Genomic DNA, 22,468 nt, shown 5'->3' on the forward strand with positions numbered 1-22,468 from the left:
TGTTGCCTTTACTGATGAAGGTCTTGTAGGAGGGGGTGGGGGTGCATTGTTTGGGTTGAAAACCAATAAAATATTCCCCCCCCCCCCCCCCCAAAAAAAATGAGTAGTGAAGGGTAGTAATCAATGGGCTACCTACACTTGGTTTAACTAACCCACCTATATGATCATTTCCTGTGGAAAGTGGGCATAACGCTGTCACAGAATTACTAAGTTTGCCATCACAAAGATGGCAGAATCTGAAATTTCACATTCACTTCAGGTAGCCCACCTTAGGGGTGAACTAGCCTGAAGGTGAAAACACCTCTCGGACTACTAGTTTCCCTGCCTTGTGCAGACGCCAAACGAGCCCTGGTCAAGGAGGGTTGACATCTTTTCCTGTGAGGAATGTCCGATTTGCATACCAAAGGAAGAGGGCTCTCTGAAGCTCCCGGTCTAGGAATGCTAATTTGCAGGTCATGCTGTGGGAGAGGATGTAAACATTTTCTGTCCGAGCAGGCTTTGTTTCTGATCTCCTGAGAAAAAAGACCCTCACCCATGGGAGTCAGAAACTAGTCTTTTGGTGGCAGTCAGACAGCACGCTAGTGGTTTTCAGGCGGCGCCTCTAAGGTTCCCTCTGGGGGCATACATTAATAAATTCATCACTGGAATCAGCGTGGATTTAGTAATAAGAACAATAGTTACTTACATGTAATCTGTGGTTCTCCAGTATTGGTGTCTTTCATAGATTCACATGCCTGAATCATTCCCTGTCGTCGGAGTCGAGTCCCACGGTACATAAAAAAGCAATAATTTGCATATAAGAAACCAAAATCCTTAGTAATAACCAACCAGGAAGTAAAGTAGCCCTAAGCTACAGTGCAAAAAACGTACACACTCATGACTATCCTTGTCATTTTGTATACATCAAACTGCAGCCAATCAGGCGACAGCACCCACCAGAGGTTTCTCCCCAGAGGCTCAGGCTCTCAGATTTTCTCGCACAGGAGTGAAACCAAAACCATCGCCTAAGGAGCCTCTGAGGGGAGGTGGGCGGGTGCATGTGAATCTATGAAAGATACCAATACTGGAGAACCACAGATTACAGGTAAGTAACTATTGTTCTTCTCCAGTATTGGGGTGTCTTTCATAGATTCACATGCCTGAATCAGAGTAGATAGCAGTAGCTCGTCCTACTGAAGTATCTGCGTCGCTTGCAGCATCCAAGCAGTAACACTTGGTAAACGTATGCTTGCTGGACCAAGTTGCAGCTCTGCAGATGTGATGGAGGCACACCAGCGAAAAGGGCTGTTGAAGAGGAGACCGCTCTCGTAGAATTTGCCCTCGGCAACGATTCCAGAGGTCTTTCCGCTTGCTGATGACAGACTGATTGCTGAGGACACCCAGCAGGCTATGGTCGGTTTAGATGCAGCGTATCCTTGACGTAGCCTTCCGTATGCTACGAATAACTGATCTGTCTCACGCAATGTTGCAGTTCGTTGGAGATAGAATTTGAGACATCTCCTGATGTTAAGGGAATGCAAGGACTTTTCCGCTACTGTTTGAGGGTTAGGAAAGAATGTCCTTAGAATCACTGGCTCATTAAGATGAAAGTCGGATGGAACTTTAGGCATGTAGCTTGGATTGGTACGAAGCACCACTGAATTTGAAGTGAATTGTAAAAACAGACACTTAGTGGTGAATCCCTGAATGTCACTGACCCTACGTGCCGATGTCCGTGCTAGAAGTAGAGAAACCTTCCATGAAAGGAATTTGAGATCCACTTTATGAATAGGTGCAAAGGGGTGACGCATGAGCTGGAAGGGCACCACATTTAAGTACCAGGAGGAAAACATCCGGAATAAACCTTTAAAGAACTGTTGGATTATTTCAGCAGAATAAAGAGAGTTAGAGCCATCTTGACGGAATCTGGAAGTGGTTGCAAAAAACACCTTCCGTGTGGAATGAGATAAGCCTGATCTGGCCAAATGAAGAAAGAATGGCAAGATCTGTTCCGGTTTAGCATGAATTGGGTGTAAATTGGCAGAGTGACACCAGGTACAGAACCTAGTCCATTTAAGTTTGTATGTCTTAATAATGGCAGGTGCTCTAGCATTAACCAAAACCTCTTAACAATCCTCAGGGATATCTTGATTGGCGAATTCAATGTGTTGAGGAGCCAAGCTGCTAATTTTAAGGAAGCTGGGTCCGGGTGACAGATTTGACCCCCTTGCATTGTCATAAGATTCGGTATTGATGGAAGCTGAATGGGATCGCTTTCCGGGAGGAGCAATAGCTTTGTGAACCAATATTGGCGAGGCCATCTGGGCGCCATGAAAATGAGGCAACAAGGCTACCTCTTCATTTTCCGGATGACTTTGGGAACCAAAGGAATCATAGGAAAGGCGTATGCATATATCCGAGACCAGTTCATCGAAAGCGCATCCCCGCATGAGTCACTGTGAGGAATCCAGCTTGCAAAGTGTGGGCATTTTCGGTTCTGAATTGTTGCAAACAAGTCCAGGTCGGGTTGACCTCACTCTCAAAAGAATGGGTCCCGAGTCGGTTGATGGATATTCCATTTGTGATTTGATATTGCAGATCTGCTGAGAGAATCCGCTAGGACATCCCTGGAACGTGGACTGCTGAAAGATCTTTCTTGAGATCCAGAGCCCAATCCCAAATCTCCTGGGCTTACTGAGACAGAAGGGCCGATCTTGTACCCCCTTGCTTGTGTAAGTAATGCATATTTGTTGTATTGTCTGTCCTGATTAGAACTCTAGACCCCTGTAATACTGTTCGAAAGGACTTCAAGGCCAGAATAAATAGCTCTAGCAGATTTATGTGCCATTTCTTTTGCTGTGTATTTCACTTTCCATTGACGGTCATTCCCTGAAGGTGTGCCCCCCATCCTTCGAGGGAAGCATCCGTGGTGATCGTATACCTTGGCACTTCCGTCAGGAATGTACATTCTTGTTGTAAATTTTTCTTTTGAGTCCACCAGTGAAAGGCTTCTCTCATACGGTAAGTTATGCTGATCCGGTCGTTGAACGATCCCGAAACCTGCACCTATTGGAGGCTGAGTTCCTCTTGCAAAGGTCTCCTTCGGAGACAACAGTTGGGTATCAGAGGGGTGCAGGATGAAATCATCCCTAGAAAAGACTTGAACGTCCGAACTGAAACACTCTCTTTGTTGTAAAAGGAGAGCCATCTTGCAAATCTTGAGCTGCCTTTCTTTAAAAACGAAAGCCTGAGTGAGCTGAGTATCTAGTGTGGCTCCCAGAAACGACTTTCTTTGTGACTGAGTTAGATGAGATTTTGAGAGACTGATTGAGAAACCCAGAGATTGGAATAGCATCAGGCATCTTTGAACATGCGATCTTGCTGCTTCTAAAAAATTGGCCTTGATAAGGCAATCGTCCAAATATGGAAAAACTTGAATGCCTTAAGCGAAGATGCACCGCTACTGGAGCCGACATTCTTGTGAAATGCACGGGGCGCTGAACGAAGTCCAAATGGGAGAACCTTGAATTGAAAATCCCTGTCAGCCGCTCTAAATCTTAAAATACATGAAAATAAGCATCCTGAAGGTCGAAGGTGGCCATGTGATCCCCCTTTGGAAGGAAGCTGGAGGATTTCTTGAAGTGTTAACATCCGGTAGGATAAATTCTTGAGGTATTTGTTGAGGGCACGCAGGTCGAGGATAGAGCACCATTCTCCTGACTTCTTGCGTATGAGGAAGAACCTCGAATAGAACCTTTTTCCACTTTGCAATTGAGGAACTTTCCCAGATTGCTCCTTTCCAAATCATTACATTGATCTGGGAGAACAGCTCCTTGAGGTGAGCTGGTGGTGGACCTTTTGGAGGAGAATTTGGAGGGGTTTTGACGAATTCTAAAGCGTGGCCCCTGGCCACTACATCCAGGACCCACCTGTCCGTAGTAATTTTGGACCAATTCAAGAAGAAGTGGGATGTTCTTCCTCCAACTTTTGACCTTGGGGTTGGCAGAGGTGGTGGCAGGTGGTACGTCTCATTGTTTTCTAGAGGTATCATCCTCGGTAAGAAGGATTCTTTTTTCCCTGCGAGTAGTAGTTACCTCGCTGCCCGTATGTTTGCTTATTATACGGTTGGTATTGCTGGTTACCTTGTGAAGACTGGTACGAGCACTGTTGAGATTAGCCACCTCTATTGGAATAGGACCCACGACCTTTGGCACCACGAAAGGACGATTTACGAAACTGTAGGTTCCGCAGCGACCTCGCAGTTTCTGTATCCTTCTTTATGGCCTGCAAGGCCTCATCAATATGCTGGCCAAAGAGAAACTCCATCATAAGGCATATCTATGATCTTAGCCTGGACCTCCTGGAGGAATGATGCTGACTTTAACCAACCTTGCCTTCTCAGCACTGCTGCACCCGCAAACTGCAGGAAGCCTGTAGATGCCACATCCACTGCTGCGTCAATGATCTCTGCAGAAGAACACTCCTTCAAGCAACATTTTTCTAGCTTCTGATCTTTCTGGCTCTGGAAGCTTTTCACTATATGGTGATATATCCGAACACCTTTGTCTGTTATATCTCCCCAATATAACTAGGGAGTTTGCAGCACGGACAGTAGTTGCAGCGAACGTTGACACTTTCTTGGTAATGGAGTCCAATGAAGATGGGTCTCTGGCCCATCTCTGAACCGCTTGGGTGACAACTGACTCAGTCTTTGATTGCCCTATAAGGCATGCAGGCGATGTGAGGGGCGCCTTATACTTTTTGTCCACACAAGACTGCCGGTAACAAATTTGGAGTTGACATGATTTTAAGTCCCTCCTTTCAGATGAAGTCTATTATTGGAATTGTCTTTGAGGCTGATCCTTAAAGTCATAAAAGAAACAGTCATCCTGTGTAGTTTCCATAGAAATTAGGAACCTCCTTGTTGCTCTTTCCATTACGAGATGAAAACCTCCAAAGTCTACAGGCGGAGAAACCGCGGTATGAGGAGCAGTAGGTGATGGGGTTTGCGTATTGTAATCATCCCACTCCGACAATACAGAGTTATCATCCACCTCATCTTCTCTGTCGTCATCTAAGGTTACAGTCTCCCGAGTTTGGTTGGATTGACTTGGGGTTCTCCATGTTGATGCAGGTGCTCGAGGCATGGGTGTTGAAGGCAGCGACTCTGCAGATTCTGAAGGAGGGAATCGGCGATAGTAGTAAGTTAACATATACTGTAAGTTGTTGAGGAGATCTAACGGCATCTGTGCTGTTGGCACTGCACCTGATCTGTAGGCCCTAGAAACTGCTCTTCCTCTTGATCCTCGTCTTGGAATTTTATAAGCAGCTCAGAAGGACTTCTGGCTGCACGGAACCATCACATTGATGTAGCGGAAAAACAGTTTACGACTAATAAATAGGCTACAAGAGCACTGTGCATATAGCCAACTGTCAAACTGGGTTAACCGTCGACCAATCCGACCGTTGACTGGGTCAACCGTCGACGAGCCCAACAGACAACAAGGCCATCTGCGTCAACACAGCTAACTGTCGACGACGCCAACGCTCGACGACTAAGTTATTGTTGAAGTTTAAGGCCTACGGAGCGGACCGTCGAGGCCACAGTTGATAAGTCCACCGTTGACGAGGCCAATGATCGACGAAGGTTACCGTCGACGAAGTTGACGTCGACGAGCCACCGTCGACTGTCGTCGATGGGCCAAAGGTCGTCGACGGGGCCAACGGTCGACGAGGCCAACGATCGACGAGGCCAACGATCGACGAGGCCAACGATCGACGAGGCCAACCGTCGACGAGGCCAACCGTCGACGAGGCCAACCGTCGACGAGGCCAACCGTCGACGAGGCCAACCGTCGATGAGGCTTACCGTTGACGAGGCTTACCGTCGACGAGGCTTACCGTCGACGAGAGGGCACTGTTCTCACTGTCGTCGACGGAGCCACCGTCAACGACGAGGCCACCGTCGTCGACGAGGCCGTCAACGACCGCAACTTAAAAGTTGGAGAAGGCCCTTAGTCTTCAACTTCGTCGACACACTCAACGTCGTCGAAGACGATGAAGTCTTTCATTGTCGACGGGCGTGTCAACGAGCCCATCGACGGACAGGCACCTTTAAGTGTAAAGGCGGCAGTAAGAGTCTGAAACGCCAGAGACCAGGTCCCGTAGGCGTGGAGGCCCGCAGACTCCATGGGGGAACAATATCCAGAGGATCCTACTTCATCCTTTGAGGCCAAGGAGAAGGAATCCCAGTCCCAAACCCACGCTTAGAGAGGACTTAGCCTGTCCAGAACCTGTCCAGAACAAACACTCTCCATGCCAGAGACAGGGGTGTCTGAAGTCTACAACCTCTGTAGTCACAGAAGTAGACGGGCCTCTCCGGTCTCAAAGGTCCTTTGAGAAAAAGGTTCAACAGAACCTGCGACTTCTCACCTCAAGTTCTGGAAAAAAAGACAGCACTATCGTGAGGGTCTTTAGAAAAAAGAGACAAAGCTTTCAACAGGCGAAGCAGGGTTGAAAATAAAGACTTCTTTGAAGAAATGTAAAAATACTTGCAGAACGTAGAAATTTTGAAGAAAAAACTGAGCAGAGCTCAGGGAGACTCCCTTCACACGACGTGCGGTAGAAAATCTGAGAGACTGTGCCTCTGGGGAGAACATTCTGGTGGGTGCTGTCGCCTGATTGGCTGCAGTTTAGTCTATACAAAATGACAAGGATAGTCATGAGTGTGGAAGTTTTTTGCACTGTAGCTTAGGGCTACTTTACTTCCTGGTTGGTTATTACTAAGGATTTTGGTTTCTTATATGCAAATTATTGCTTTTTTATGTACCGTGGGACTCCTACTCCGACGACGGGGAATGATACAGGCATGTGAATCTATGAAAGACACCCCAATACTGGAGAAGAGATGTTTCATACCAAACGTCTGCTTTCAGTGAAGCCATCATGTAGAAGGGAACTCTTTCACCACTGTCCAGCACATGTACTTAAAATGCCTGATCACTCATACTGGCAGTAATTGAACTGGCCAACACAGAGGCATATCTGCTCATGCAGAAATATCCAGACATGCACCCTGCCTTAGGGCTGTAAGGCCTGCTGTAGGGTGACTTACAAATATTACAGTGTTAGGGAATATGGCACAAAGGTGTGTGACAAGTCGTGTTTTCACTTTTTAGAGAACCTTGTCACACTGCCTGCAGAGGCAGTCTGTATGAGTTTGGTGCTGGGTCCCTTAGAGGCACAAGGTATGCTGCAGCTCCTAGGGAACCTCTTTAGTACTTATGCCCTAGGTACCAGAGGCATCACTTACTAGGGGCTTACACAGGTGCTAAAGGTCTGGTCACTTAGCAATGAAATGACCAGTTGTCTTGTTTTGGGGAAAGAACACTGGCACCGGGGAACCAATGCATTTCAGTCAAAGTTACATCAAATACCAGGCAAAAAGTGTGAGTGTGTGTATGGGGGTGGGAGGGACCCATAATCTGGTTGTGAAAGGATGGTAGCACAAACAAAAAATGTTCATTTATGCTGTGGAGGAAATGGAAGGATTTTTTCAATGTACCAACAAAACATGACGCAGTACACGTTTTATCTATTGGGATGCCCAACTACAATTTTTTTAATTTTATTTATTTATTTAAGTTTTGTATAGCGCTAGCTGGACCCGAGGATATCAGAGCGCTTCACAGTATGTACAGTTATGAGCAAGAGAATTTTTGGGAGGCAAACAAGAACACAAACAATAAGAGAAAAACAATTCTGCAGCTTGTCCACTTGAGAGCAACGAGGAACATAGTTAGAGAGCGTCAGGTTTCGGGAGAGGGGGGTAGCTGTCCTGCCCCCGGATAGAAGTGAGAATCTCGTTATGACAGAGAACGTTCTAGAAAGAGGGCTTTGAGTAATGTCTTGAATTTCAGGAAGGAGGGGGTCATTCTGATCTGGGAGGGGGATGGAGTTCCAGATCTTGGGAGCATTTCCCGAAAAGGATTGGTTTGCAGTTTTGTGTTTCTGTGATTTGAGTGGGATGAGAAGAAGCGTGTTGAAGCTTCTGAGGTTCCTGGCCTGCCCAGCCCCCTTGAGTTTCGCGGCCAGGTATTCTGGTTTGCCTGTGTGCGGGGCTTTGTGCGTGAGGCAAGCTGTACGGAAGCTGGCTCGCTGGTGGAAAGGGAGCCATTTCAGTTCCTTGAGTGCCGGGGAGATGTGCTCTTATTTCTTCGTTCCTGTGACCATTCTTGCTGCAACGTTGAGGGTGGTGGAGAGAGGACCTAGGTTAGATGTTGCCGACCCGGTCAGTGCTGCGATGCCGTAGTCAATTCTGGAGAGCACCAGTGCCTGAGTGGCCTGTTTAAGATCTTTCGGGGCAGGAAGGATTTTATTTTGTAGAGCAGTTTCAGATTTAGGAACGCACTTTTGGCGGTCATTGAGATTTGTTTTTTCAAGTCCAGTTTGGGGTCAAGGGTAATCCCTAAGGATTTCACTGTGACAGTTGTCGTAAGGGCGCCGTTGAGGGCGTTTAGCACTTTGAGCCATTCGACGATTTGGGGGTTTTCGTCCCTATTGGAGATGAGGAGCACTTCGGTTTTCTCTTGGTTTAGTTTGAGGTGGTTGGTTGAGAGCCAATGTTGGACCTCAATGAGCGTGACATTAAGTCTGTGAATGTCTGCGATAGAGGAGATTTCCAGATACAGTTGTGTGTCATCCGCGTAGAGGTGGAAGGGGATGATGGAGTTTCTGAGCAGTGTGGTCAGGGGTTCCATATAAATGTTGAAAAGTTGTGGGTAGAGAACTGATCCTTGGGGAACTGGAAGGGGGTCTGATTCAAAGTTGTTAATTTTTATTCTTTGTGTACGGTTGTGGAAAAAGGAGGAGAACCATTTTAGAACCGTCTTTTCAATGCCCGCTCTCTCCTGAAGGACTTTGAGGAGCAGGGTGTGGTCAACAGTATCCAACGCTGCCGACAGATCTAGGAGGATGAGAAGGCTACATTGGTCAGTCGAGTGACATGTGCAGATCGGCTAAGATATTTAAGATTGCTGTTTCGTTGCTGCAGCTCTTTCTGAATCCTTATTGGTGTGGGTCTAGTAGTTTGATGTTCTCCAGGTGTTGGGTTAGCTGTGGAAGAACACATCTTTCTAGAATTTTGGTAAGGAGAGGAAGATTCGAAACCGGTCAAAAGTTGTTCATGTCCTTTGGGTCGAGGCCAGTTTTTTTTAATAGCGGCGTGACTTATCCAATTTTGAGGCAGTCTGGAATGCAACCCTCGCTCAGTGAGCTGTTGATCTTGCACCAGATTGGGGCTAATGTAAGCTTCAAGTCTTTAGTCAGTCTCACGAGGAGCTGATCGAGGGCGTAGGAAGATAGTTAAGCGGTGGCAATCAGATTGCTTACTACTTCTTCCTGGACTTGGGACGGAAGGAGGACCAGCGGGTAGACGTGATCATTGGGGTGTTGCTATTGAATGCTGGTGTCGGTATATCCAGAGGGGTGGCGGGCTTGATGTTGAGCGATCGATCTTGGCGATTTTTTCGTTGAAAAAGCTGGCAAAGTTGTCACAGTGGGTTTTGGACGCCTCCATGTTGGCTGTCATTTGTTTAGATGTTTGGGCCTTGATGATTTTAGGTTTAAAGCATTTTATTAAGACAAAAACATAGGGAGAGGGAATAGGAGGTTAGGGTTACATACATTCAAGCGAAGAAGATAAGCATGATACCGTGAGTGTGATGGTGGACTAGTCCGCTGTGGAAAAGGAAGCAAGCAAAGGAGAAAAGCTAATTATAAGCAACATCTCCAATCTGAGCATAGTCAACACCATCAGTCTGAGCAAAGAGAAATAAGCAATAATACAAAGAAACCCAACCCACCTTCCCCTAGAACCCCCCCCAGACACCCCAACTCCCCCCCACCCCCCCGTCCAGTGTATCGCTAATAACGCTATCTGCCCACCCACCGCGCCCCCCATGAGCCTAGCCCCGTTGCCCCTCCTAGTCAGCTGAAATCCCCGGGGGCGTCAACCTTAGAAGCCTGAGGTACCTCGGACAGGTGAGTTCCCTAAATTCGGTAGTTAAAAGCGCACGAAAGGGTTGCCACAGCTCATCAAATTGGTCCACCTCCCCCGCTACCGTGAGTGACAATTTTTCCATACCCAGCACATGCCAGAGCCTGTGCAACCAGCCAGTGATGGAGGGGACTGTGGTGGTGCGCCAGTGGATTAGGATGTTCTGAACCGCTGAGCCCAGCGCTATCGCGATTTGCCTGCCCCTGCGGTACTTCAACGGGTACATCAGGCCATTAGGAAGGCCCAGCAATACGTACGCCGGAAAGCGCGGTAATTCGATTTCAAAATGCAGTGAGGCCAGTGTGATATGCCAAGTGTCTCGCACGGTGTGCAATCTGGTCCCACTCCTTATGCCGGACCTGCATATATCGCAGTCTATCCGACTCCGGCAATTGGAACTCCTGGCGAAGTTGCTGAAAGGGGACCACTCCCTCCGGCCCATAAATCTGAAAGAGCGCTCGCAGCCCGCCGTCCTCCAGTGGGAGAAAGCGCCCGGCTCCATCCCAGGGGAGAAGTCAGGATTACCCTCTAATGGCGTAAAAGGCGAAGGGAACGTGGTGAGTTCCCGAACCTCACAAACTGTGTCCCACACCCTCAGGGGAACCCGCGTGACAGATGAAGCATAAAGGTAGGGGGGGGCGATGAACCCGGCGCAAGAATGGAACTTCCTGAAGGGTACGCCCTGCCACCGCCTGGTCCTGAAAGAGCCAGTGCTTATCGGATTCCCACCTGCTCCACTCCACAAGGTAGCGCAACTGCGCCGCCTGAAAATATTTCCGGAGGTCTGGAATACCGAGGCCCCCCGCCTCCGGGGCGAGCGTGGAGAGAACCCTCTTCATCCGCGGCTTGCGGCCTTGCCAGACAAAGCGTGCGATGTCAGCTTGCGTCTGCCTGATCCAACCCACTGGAGGCTGGAGCGGCAAGGCTCGGAAAAGATATAGAATCTGGGGCAGAACCGTCATCTTGACCGCAGCAATCCTGCCAAGCCAGGACAACAGACCTTTGCTCCAGCAGCCAAGTTCCTCCTAGATCTTTTTACTAAGAGAGGCGTAATTAGCCGTTACCATCTCTGGCAACGTCGGCGCCAGCAGAATCCCCAGGTATGGCACCAGGGATGATGACCACTGCATGGGAAAGAGCCGCTGAAGGTCCCGTCTAGTATCCGCGGCCAGAGACACATCTAGAGCCACCGACTTACCCATGTTCATTTTAAAACCGGCCACACGCGAAAAAGCATCCAACTCGTGGATACTGGCAGGAAGGGACCTCCGGGGATCGTCCAGGGTCAGCAAGACATCATCCGCATAGAGACTGACCGTGTGAACATACCACCCCATCCTGACCCCGATCACATCCGGGTTTTGGCGAATCCTCTGGGCAAACGGCTCCATGTAAAGAGCAAAGAGGAGTGGGGAAAGTGGGCACCCCTGCCTAGTGCCCCGCTCGATTGCAAAACTACGGGAGCTGCACCCATTGACCCTCACCGTTGCTGAAGGGTTCCTGTAACAATTGAAAACCATCGAGCAAAATTTATCACCGATGCCCAGTTTCTTGAGCACCTGCTCGAGGTAAGGCCAGTGAACACTGTCGAAGGCTTTCTCGGCATCCACCGCCAGCAGCATCCGCTCGCCTGGGATCCGCGAAGCCTTCTCCAGAATGTGCACTACTCGTTTAGTATTGTCGACAGTTTGTCTGCCAGGCACAAAGCCAGCCTGGTCGGCCTCAACTAGACCCGGGAGGTGCAGGGCCAGCCTGGAAGCTAAAATCCCCGTGTACAACTTTAGGTCGACATTCAGGAGCGAGATGGCCTATATGAGCCACATAAGGCCCGGTCCTTCCCAGGCTTCAGGATCACTGAGACCTTCGCTCCCAGGAGATACGGCAGGATGGCTCCCGATTCAGAGAAAGAGTTAAACAGCCGGGCGAGGATAGGGGCCACAACCGGGCAAAAGGTTTTGTAAAACAGGGACGTGTAACCGTCCGGGCCTGGGGCTTTACCGTGCTCAAGTCTGGCGATCGTGGTATTCCGCCTGAGCGGGGTCCAGTGCCGGAAGGGTCACGGATTCCAGATATTCCACGGCATCCCGCGACGAGGGGGGCGCCCCGGCGTACAGCGCCTCATAGAAACTACAAAAAGTTTCCGCCACCGCCGCATCACCAGAAACCGCCACCCCGTCAGCTCCCAAGAGTTCCTTCACTACGTTACGCTGGTGCGCGACACGAAGCCTATGTGCCAGGAGTTTGCCACACCTATCGCCCCCTGTGTAGAATGCATGTTTCAGACGCAGCGCCGCGTATTCCGCCCTGTCCATGTCCAGCGCCGACAGGAGCTTCCTGGCAGCCTTCAACTGCCTCCAAACCCTCGGGGCTCCCGTACGACGGTGGACCTGTTCCAGCTCCCGGACCCGGGAGGTCAGCTCCTCCCTCTTACGCTGCCGCTCCCTGTTTTCTGCCGGGGAGATGGAGATGAACTCCCCCCTGAGAACCGCCTTCAGCGCCGCCCACTGTGTCGCCAATGAAGTGTCTGAGTTACTGTTGTGTGCCTGGTATTCCCGGATCGCCTCCTCAATATGTTTCACAACTGTTTTTTTGTGCAGAAGGGTGTCCCTAAGGCGCCACACCCCCCGAGGGGGGGGGACGCCGGCCACGCGAACGTGCCCACGACCGGCGCATGATCAGACAGTGTCAGGACCCCAATGTCCGCTGCCGTAGCAGCGGCACGCATCGGTCCACTAACCAAAAAGTAGTCCAACCGTGCGTAGGTCCGGTGCGCATGCGAGTAATAGGAATAATCCCTGTCTGTAGGGTGGAGGTTGCGCCAGAGGTCATGCAAGTCCATGTCGGAGATTCGTGCCTTCCCGGCCTGGGAAAGTTCCCCAGTCTGCGGGAATCGCTGCGCTGACCTATCTAATCAGACCCCCCAGGATATAGCGGCATGGATTAGCAAATTTAGCGGCACAAAAATGGAAATTTAGCGGCACAAATATGGAAATTTAGCGGCAATTTTGCGGCATTTTATGTGGCCCTTTTTCCTACAACAAACACAGATATCTTAGTTTTTTTAGTTTTTTTAACAACATGAAGGTATGTATATTTGGTTTCTTTACAATGTAGACACTTTGGGGCAGATTTACAAGCCCCTTGCGCTGCTTTTACGCCGCCGTTGCGTCACTTTTGTGACGCAGCGGCAGCGCAAAAGATGCACCATGGTGCGGGGTATTTACAACGTGACGCATCTCCCAGATGCGTCACGTTGCAAAGCCCTGCGCCAGAAGAGGCGTACCATTGCAGGTCAGTTTGTGTCTTGCAATAGCCTTAGAGCTTGGTGCCACTGTACCTGCTGCACTAATGATGGCTATTCCTATCGCCTCTTTACAGTGTATTTTGAACACGACCTGATTTCCCACCGGATGCTGGTTCGACAGATCTAAACACTAGAGAAAGAGCGGTCAAAACTGCCAAGTGGTCACTTGTTAAACAGTAGCGAACTACATGTTGGTACTTGTAGTTTCGTTGCAAAATGTCAGCCTGCAAATCGTCTCCGATTTAAAAGCGGGGACTGGTTGAAGTTGACATCCATGACATGGGGCCACTTGACGCCCTTGTTAAATTTCTCGCCTCTAGGATTTTTCCCATGGCTCACTCCCAGAGGGAAATGGTCTGCAATAGGTGAGCTCAACCCTCTGACTTCATCCCTTGTCCAGTGCGCCTCTGCAGATACCCCGTCCCGTGTGCGCCTCAGCTCTCTCGGCTGAGTGGTTCTGTCTGTTTATCTTGAGGGACAGACATCTCTGCACGGCGCTCCGTCTCCAAGCCCGCGAATAGGGTGACCAACTGGCATTGGTGCAAATTCAGGACGGTGAGTGTACAAATTCAGGACAAAGGGTCAAAATTCAGGACAAAACTTCAGGACAATAGGTACGTTTTAACACATCAGAGGTCGCGCAATAGTATATAAGTAAGCCCAGCCATTTCCAAACATATTCAACCGTTTGCAAACCTATCCATCATGTATCCTTCCATCTATCATTTCACTCATCCATCCCTTCATCCATCCCCTCATCCATCCTTTCACTCATCTCCATTATCCATCCACCCTTTTACCCTATCCATCTGTACACTTATCCATCCACTCCTCATCCCATCCATCCATTCACTCATCCATTCAGCCATTTACCCTTTCACCAATCCAGCCATCCTTTCACTTACTAATCCTTCCACCCATCCACTATTTTAGTCATCCATCCATCCTCCCTTTCTCTCTCCATCGACCCTTTCACTTAGCCATCCTTCCTTCCATCCATCCTTTCACCCACCCATCATCCATCCATCCATCTGTCCTTCCCCTCATCATCCATCCTTCCCATTATCACCCATCCTTTTCCCTCATCATCCATCCATCCTTTTCCCTCATCATCCATCCATCCTTTTCCCTCATCATCCATCCATCCTTCTACCCACCCACTCTTCATCCATCCATCCTTCCCCTCATCATCCATCCATCCTTCCCCTCATCATCCATCCATCCTTCCCCTCATCATCCATCCATCCTTCCTTCCCCTCATCATTCATCGATCGATCGATCCATCCATCCATCCTTTCACCCACCCCCTCATCATCCATCCATTCCCTCATCATCCATCCATCCATCCATCCTTTCACCCACCCCCTCATCATCCATCCATTCCCTCATCATCCATCCATCCATCCATCCTTTCACCCACCCCCTCATCATCCATCCATCTACCCACCCCCTCATCATCCATCCATCCATCCACCCACCCCCTCATCATCATCCATCCATCCATCCATCCATCCACCCACCCCCTCATCAACCATCCATCCATCCATCCATCCATCCATCCCCTCATCATCCATCCATCCATCCATCCATCCTTCCCCTCATCCATCCATCCTTCCCCTCCATCCATCCATCCTTCTCCTCATCCATCCATCCTTCTCCTCATCCATCTTTCTCCTCATCCATCTTTCCCCTCATCCATCTTTCCCCTCATCCATCTTTCCCCTCATCCATCATCCGTCATCCAGCTACCCTTCCACCCATACATCCAGCTACTTACATGTTCTCTCCATCCGTCCCCTCTCATCAATCCATCCATCCTCTCTCATAATCCATGTATTCAATCTTTCATTCATCCATTCACCCTTTCACTAATTCATCCAGCCCTTCACCCATCCCTTCACTTACTTACTCACCGACCTTTCCATATTAATCTTGAGCTGAGCCCTTTTGAGAAGAGGTCCATCAAGAACTTCACCCTCGCTGCAAGGGCCGTTCCAGGACTGGGACAGAAGCCACCCAGGGAGGAGACAGGATCCACCACAGGGGGGACAAGAGCCAACATAGGCGGGGGTGGACTGGAGCCACCACATGGGGGGACAGGAGCCATCACTGAGGGGAGGGCAGGAGCCATCACAGGAGAGGGAACAGGATCCACCAGGGTGGGCACAGGGGTGGGCATGCAGTATTCTAGTATCATCTTGGGCTCCTCGTCCCCTCCTGCACAAGACAACGAGAAGACAGGCTCTCTGTCCAAAATGCCATCGCCCACTGTAATGTACAGTACTTACAGGAGATACTCTAAGAGAACTGATTAACAAAGTATGGTGGACAATTAGTTTAATCAGTGTGGGTGCGATTGTGCCATTTCTTTATTTTCTTACATTATAGACTGCATGTTGAAGAACCGAGGTTTGCTTACAATTTAGTGACAGTAATTACGGTCTGTGAAGAGACGTGCTGCCTCGGTGTAATCAGGGGTGTAATCTGGCCGAGTCTCGGATGTTTGGGGCCCTGGGTAGAAATGAAATGTGCGAGCCCCCTCCAAATAGCAGAGACATGATGCATTCAGGGCTGTTTGCATGTGAATAGATGTCGCTGCTCCTGAGCCTGCAGCCCCTCCCTCTCAGTCACCTTCGCAGCGCCCCTTAACAGGTCAGCAAGGGCTGGAGGTGTCAGGGCTGCCCCCCCCCCCCTTCCTCTCAGTCACCTTCGAAGGACCTCTTAACAGGTCGTCAAGGGCTGGAGGTGTCAGGGTAGCCACCCCGCTGTGCCTCTCCAATGGTGCTGAGTATCTTGGCTGCTAGTCCAATTCACAGGCGCAGCAGACCCCCCAGGATATAGCGAGAAATGCCGCGATTTCTACAAAAAATGCCGATTTCGCGGGCATTTTTGTAAAAATCGCGGCATTTTTTAAAAAGTGCCGATTTCGCGGCAAATCGCGAAATCGCGATATCCTGGAGGGTCTGTCTAATGCAGAATCAAAGACAATATTTAAGTCACCCCCTAGTAGGACATGACGATCAGGGGAGGCAGTTACGTCCACCAGCACTGAATCTAAAAAGCGTTCTTGATGGTCATTTGGGCTATACAAGGAGCCAACAGTAAACAACGTGCCCCCCAGGCGGAGGCGGTATGCCAAAAGCCTCCCCTTCTGTTCAGCAAATTTATACAACACCTCCCCCCTGAAGGAGCTCGACAGCAGAATAGCCACCCCCGCAGTTTTGGACGCAGCAGAGGCGAAAAACTGGATGGGAAACTTGGCAGAGCGCATTCTGTGACAATCACGGGACAACAAGTGGGTTTCTTGCTGGAGGCATATATCAGCCTGTGTCCCCTCCAGCAGAGACAAAATCAGGGTTATTCAGACCCTTAACATTAAGGGTCACCACCTTCAGGGACGACATATCTCCCAGGGTCCGGAGACGCTAAGCCGCGGGTAGGCAGCTGGCGGGGGAGGGGCGCAGGGCAGCAGCGCAAGACAGGCAAAATAGGACCAAGCGTGAACATATGAAATACTGGACGGTTCTCTCCCAACCCCTGAACAACCCTCAACCCCACCCCAAACGAACCAAAGGCAACTAGCCAAGTTCCCACTCAAACACAAACAACCCATTGTCCCAGTCAAGTCCCAAAACGGACAAGTCTGCAGAAAACACCAAAAGTGGACGTCCGGCCACTCGTTCTCCCGCTCCCCCCCGGCCCTCCCTCCGACCCCCAAACCTGGCACCGAAGAAGCTATGTCCATCTCCCCCCGGAGTGAGTCTACGCCGTCAAGGCCACACCGTTCGTGGCGGCCGAGTCCCTGGCCGCTTCTCTCAGAGCGCTGGCCATGTCTGCTCTGATGGTGGGTGAGTCCGGTCGCCCAGCGCTCGCCGCTGATCTCCTCCTCGCCGACCGCCGTCGTCCTCCTCTATCCGAGCGCCTCCAGGACGGTGTTGCTCCATCCTCCTCCGCAGCCGTGAGACCCAAGACGCCGCAGACATCCTGCAAGGAGCGCAGCTGATGCAGTACCCCGTTCCAGCGGAATATCAAACGAAAGGGATGCCCCCAGGAGTACGGTGTCTCGTGCTCACGTAGGAAAGCGGTTGCGATCTTGAAGGACCTGCGCTTCTGTAGCGTGATGGCTGACAGGTCCTGATACAGCGCCACAGGCCGCTCTCGGAACGTCAACGGTTGTTGTCTGCGGGCCTCGGACATGATGTGCTCCTTCACCGGAAAGTCAGGGAGGTAGGCCAAGATGTCCGGCGGAGGTGCCGTCGACTGTCGCTGTCGGACGACTCTGTGGGCCCTGTCGATGCGGATCGGGAAGTCCGCGGCCTCTCCCAGAACCTCCCGGAACAAGTCCTGCAGGTAACCCACCAGGTCTGTTCCCTCATCTGTAGACGGTACACCCCGTACCCGTATATTATTCCTCCTCGACCTGTTCTTCAGATCCTCGTTATGGGCCTGGAGTTCAACGTGTTGCTCCCTGAGACGGAGAACGTCCTGTTGCAAATGGACAATCTCGTCGTCCCGACGTTGGGCCGCCGCCTCCACCGTCTCCATCCGTTCGCCGAGGCCCTCCACCTCCCTGCGGACCTCGCGTACTTCACTGGCCACCTCCTGCTTCAGCGTCTGGAAGTCAGCCTTAAGCGAGCTGAACAGTTCCTCCATGAAGGACCTCGTGACAGGGGGCTCACCCCCGGTCGGATCCGCAGCCGCCCTGGAAGAGCCCGGAGACGGTTGCGCCCTGTCTCGCTGTTGCTGGGCCCTGCTAAGCATGTCCGGCAGGGTGCGATCTCCCTTCCTCGATCCTCCTTTCCCGGACATTCGTGCTCCGTATACTGTCGCACTCAACTGAGGCAGGGACACCGGTCTCGGCCACCCGCAGTAGGCTCGGCCCTCGATGAGTCTCCAACCGTTGGTAGAGCCCCGCCAGAGGGAGCGCCCGGCCAGATAGAGACACCGGGGGACCTGCGCCACAGATGACAAAATGGCGGGCCAGTCTAGTCACAGAGGGCCGTATGCCGTACGGCGCCCAGCCAAGATTTCAACAGAGACCCCCGCAGGGGGACCCCGGCGGGCGCTTCCCGCAGGAAGGGAGAGCTGTGGAAGGGCAGAGGTGTAGTAGACGGCCTCAAGCGACACCGGAGGAGGGCTGCGTCACTGTCGCCGTGAAGACAAGATGGCGGTTGAGCAGGGCCGGGCAGATCGTCCAGGCCCGGCGATGCCACCAGGGCCACTCCAAGAGCCAGGTACACAGAGGAAAGTTCTATCCAGGGCCGTCCAGCCAGCGAAGAGAAACAGTAGACCTGGCTCCAATCCTAAGCACTGTCGCCAACCGGCCACGGGGCCGGGGCCCACACAACGTGAAGGCCACAACCGCAAGTCCAAGCCCCATCACGATCACACGGCAGGGTCCTCGCTCAGCGATGTCACAGCAATTGTCCCTCTGACGATCCCCGTCGAGTACCGGGGCGAGCTCCACTCCAGATCGCCAGACATCAGCACCAGGCCCCAGCCGAGGCATCCGGACAGCGCTCCGTTCTGCTCCGCCTCCAAGGCGCTTCACCGTCCGGCTATCGGTCTCTTAGCGTGCTCCCGCCGGAGCGATCGGGGCCAAAGTAGCATCAATGTGTGCTCCAGGGTCTCCGCTGCCCGTCTCTCAGCCGCTGAGCTTCAGCGGGGGGAGAGAAGCTAACAAAAAAGGGCTCGGGCCTAGTCGGGCCGGAGGAGCTGCGGGAAGAAGCGTCCGCTCACCCCGCCATCTTGGCCACGCCCCCCGCCTTGATGATTTTAAAGAGATCTTTGGGGCGGTTTTTGGCGTTGTCTAAGGCAGAGCAGAAGAAAGTTGTCTTTTTGCTCTTGATGAGATCATTGTATTTTTTGCGTGCTGCCTTGAGTTGATCCCAGTGGAGGGAGGAGGGGTTGTTCCTCCAGGTTCTTTCTAGGGTACTGAGGTGTCTTCTTTCCTCATGGATGTCTGTGGTGAACCAAGACCTGGAGGGGGTGCTTCTGGGTTTTTTTTTGTTTCAAAGGAGCCAGCCGGTTTAAGGTGAGCACCAAGTTGGAATGGTAGAGCGAAGCAAGTTCAGTGGTAGGGAGGTGATCCGCCGTGTTAGGAAGGAACGTGCTTAGGTCTTCTTTCAGTTTTTCTCGGGGGACTCTGGAAGTGTTCTTGGCCCACAGGGGAGCGACCTGCGTGGGTGGTTGGGAAAGGGACGGTTGGTTAATATGAAAGAGTATGATGTGGTGGTCGGACCAGTCCACGGGGATGATGAAGTAGATAGTGATTGTATTTTTTTCCGCGATGATTGCGTCCAGAATGGCACCTATGTTGTGTGTTTCCTCTGAACAGTGTTGGATCAAGTCGTTGTCTAGTAGGAGGGTGTTGAGGGATTGGATGAGCGGGTTTTTTGTTTCGTTCCATCTTAGGTTGAGGTCACCCAGAATAATGTAGTTATCGTTGGTGAGTGCGGAATGGGTGATCAGGTCTGATAGCTGGGCACCGAATTCGATGGAGTTGCCTGGGGGGGTGGTATAGGAGGTGGCATTGGAGTGAACTGTTTGTGGGCGATTTGATGCTGACCGAAAGGCAAACAAGTAAGTTGTAGAGGCAGGAGGGACTTTCTATTATGGGCAAGTTACTTTTGTGAATAATTGCTATGCCGCCCCCTTTGTACTTGGGTCGATCTTTGTGGATAATTGCGAAACTGGGCGGTACCAATAGGTCCATGTTGGGATAAGACCGGGAGTTCAGCCAGGTTTCCGTGATGAAAGCTACATCCAGGTCGTGGGAGAGGATGGCTTCTGCTATTTCCGTTCCATGTTTGACCGCAGACCTGCTGTTGATAAGCATACAGTTGATGGAAGGATCATCATTTGTTTTCGGGGTGCCCGACTTGGCTTTGGGGATAGAGGAAAGGTACGTAGGGGGTCTGGGGGCTCTTTGGTGGGGAGGGTACCTACCCAGTCCCCTAATGACTTGGATCAGGGAGGTGGGAGTAGGGTTTAACGGCGAGGCCCGTGCTAGCTGGATATTGGGAATCTTCGTCCATCTGAACACCAAGATTGTACACTAATCTGTCTTGAGAGAAAGTGTTACCTAAAGAGGAAGACCAAAATGTGTTTAACCATGTGAGGAAGTTCCCTACCAGAGATCAAAATATCAGTCTTGTCTCCAATAAGCTTGAAAATGTCAACCACCATCCAGCTCTGGATGCTTGCAAGGCAATTCTTTACAAACATCACAGAGTTGTTACTCCTCTGATGAAACCTTATAAAAATTGTCTGCCTAGGATAGGCCCTGGAAACCAAAGCTGTAAATCAATGTAAGGTCTTGTACATAGATGATGTAATAGGTTGGTGAAAGTCTATTCTGTGGAACAGTATGGAATAGGTAGACTGATTAGCTAACATCAGAAAGAAATTAAATACACCTGTCTACTGCTTTCTACGAGAGATCAATATCAAGCGGATGACGTGACTAGTACAGTGTACCATATCAATGGCTGCTTACAGCTTCAATAGGAGGATCCCAGCCAGGTGTACTGCTGCTTGGGTGGAGTGCAGGGAATCCAAATTCCCTGCACTTTCTTTTTAAGAATGAAAGTGCCAGTCCCCAACCTTTTGGGGGCAGCAGCACTGACCTACAGTTGCAGTGCGTCTGAAGACTCCATCCTCCTCTGCATGCAGACACCTGGACTCGGCACAGAGAGAGAAAGAGTCCTTTTTCATTGAGGTTCATCGAAAGAAAAGAATTCCTATCAAACATGGACATGGTGAAAGATCATTGTATTGGCTGCCATATTTAATTCCTATGCAAAGAAATGCAGAACTAATCTGCAGTTTTTTCTTCTTAGATGGGACAGGGCAGGAGACACAAAGAGTGCATGTCCTCCGAAATAGCCATCAGTGGTGCCTACCAGCATTCACAGGCACAAATTAACTACTGTTAGCGCAACTACCAAGGCAGTCTCAGTACTATGGCCTAGATTAAACCTATGTGAGCTCAAGAAAACAATTACTTTCCAACCTGCTCGAGAGTTACAGTGACGAGGGGGGGGGGGTCGGATCACAGACAGAACTGACTTCCCTAATAAATGGGATGTTACGACTCCCTCTCCCCTCTTTCCTCAGCACCCAGAAGCCTGGAGGGACTCTGGTTGGCAACCACCTTTCGGAGAGGACGAGAAAGGACCTTGTTTCTTGAATTGGGCAGAGTTCACACTAAGCAACGCCCCCACGGATGACCCAGAGGACACTCAAAACCAGGAAGTAGATGGAGTCCAGTGCTTTCGAACATCGGAGGAGCTGAACGGTTCGAGAGACTGGAGAAACCGGCTGAGACGGAGGGAACAGGAGGAGAGACGACGGGAGAACAAGCCCAGAAACCACAGGAGTCAGGAGGCCAACGTCCCTGCGGATCGCCCAGCCACGTTCCTGGAGAAGCGTTGCTTGCAGAGGTACGATCCCGTATCTCGGGTTGGGGAGGTAAGAAGGGAAGCACAAAGCCGTAACTGCCTTGAAACCGGAGTTCCCGAATCCCTGCCCTGAGCACCACCATCACCTAGTGTTTTTGGAGTGTGCACCGTGTGTCTTCTCACTTCCCTTCCCTATCACATATCACTATTGGACACCCGAATGAATCCAGTCTCTTTATTTATTTCTTACACGCTGGATCATCGGGGGCCCTTTAAAACGGACGGCGTCATACCGGAATTGGAAAAGACGGGGGAAGACTTCCTCAAAACTTCATGCTTCGCCCGAAAATGACTCGGACCAACCCCTTCCTTATTACAGACTAGTACCTAGAAGAAAAACGTGTATTAAGGCCAATAAAGTCCAGCTTAACACCACCAAGTCTCCCTGCTTCTTCCTCTACCCCGCTACAGTCACTTAGACACAAACTGTTCAATGACTTTGGCAAAGGCGGGAAGGAAGGTGATCAGTCTAGTTTTTAAAGTCTTTGGGATCAGAGCCTCCTTTCTTAAGCAATGTTATAAAAATGCCCTTTTTACAAAAATCACGAAGAATTTCTGTACTCCAAAGGATTTTTATACCATCAGAGGATGGGACCAAGAGTGCGCCCAAAACTTTTATAATTACAGGATGGTAAGGTTTGTTAGGTGAGCCACAATTAAGCTTAT

The 22,468-nt window shown here is 50.6% G+C and overlaps 1 protein-coding gene across 1 annotated transcript in view; it reads right to left on the reverse strand.

The window, feature by feature from the left end:
- SPSB3 (splA/ryanodine receptor domain and SOCS box containing 3) overlaps positions 1-22,468 on the reverse strand; it is a 213,713-nt gene that overhangs the window by 61,914 nt on the left and 129,331 nt on the right. The window lies entirely within an intron of this gene.

This window comes from Lissotriton vulgaris, chromosome 10, assembly GCF_964263255.1.
Source record: "Lissotriton vulgaris chromosome 10, aLisVul1.2, whole genome shotgun sequence".
Lineage (NCBI taxonomy): Eukaryota > Metazoa > Chordata > Amphibia > Caudata > Salamandridae > Lissotriton > Lissotriton vulgaris.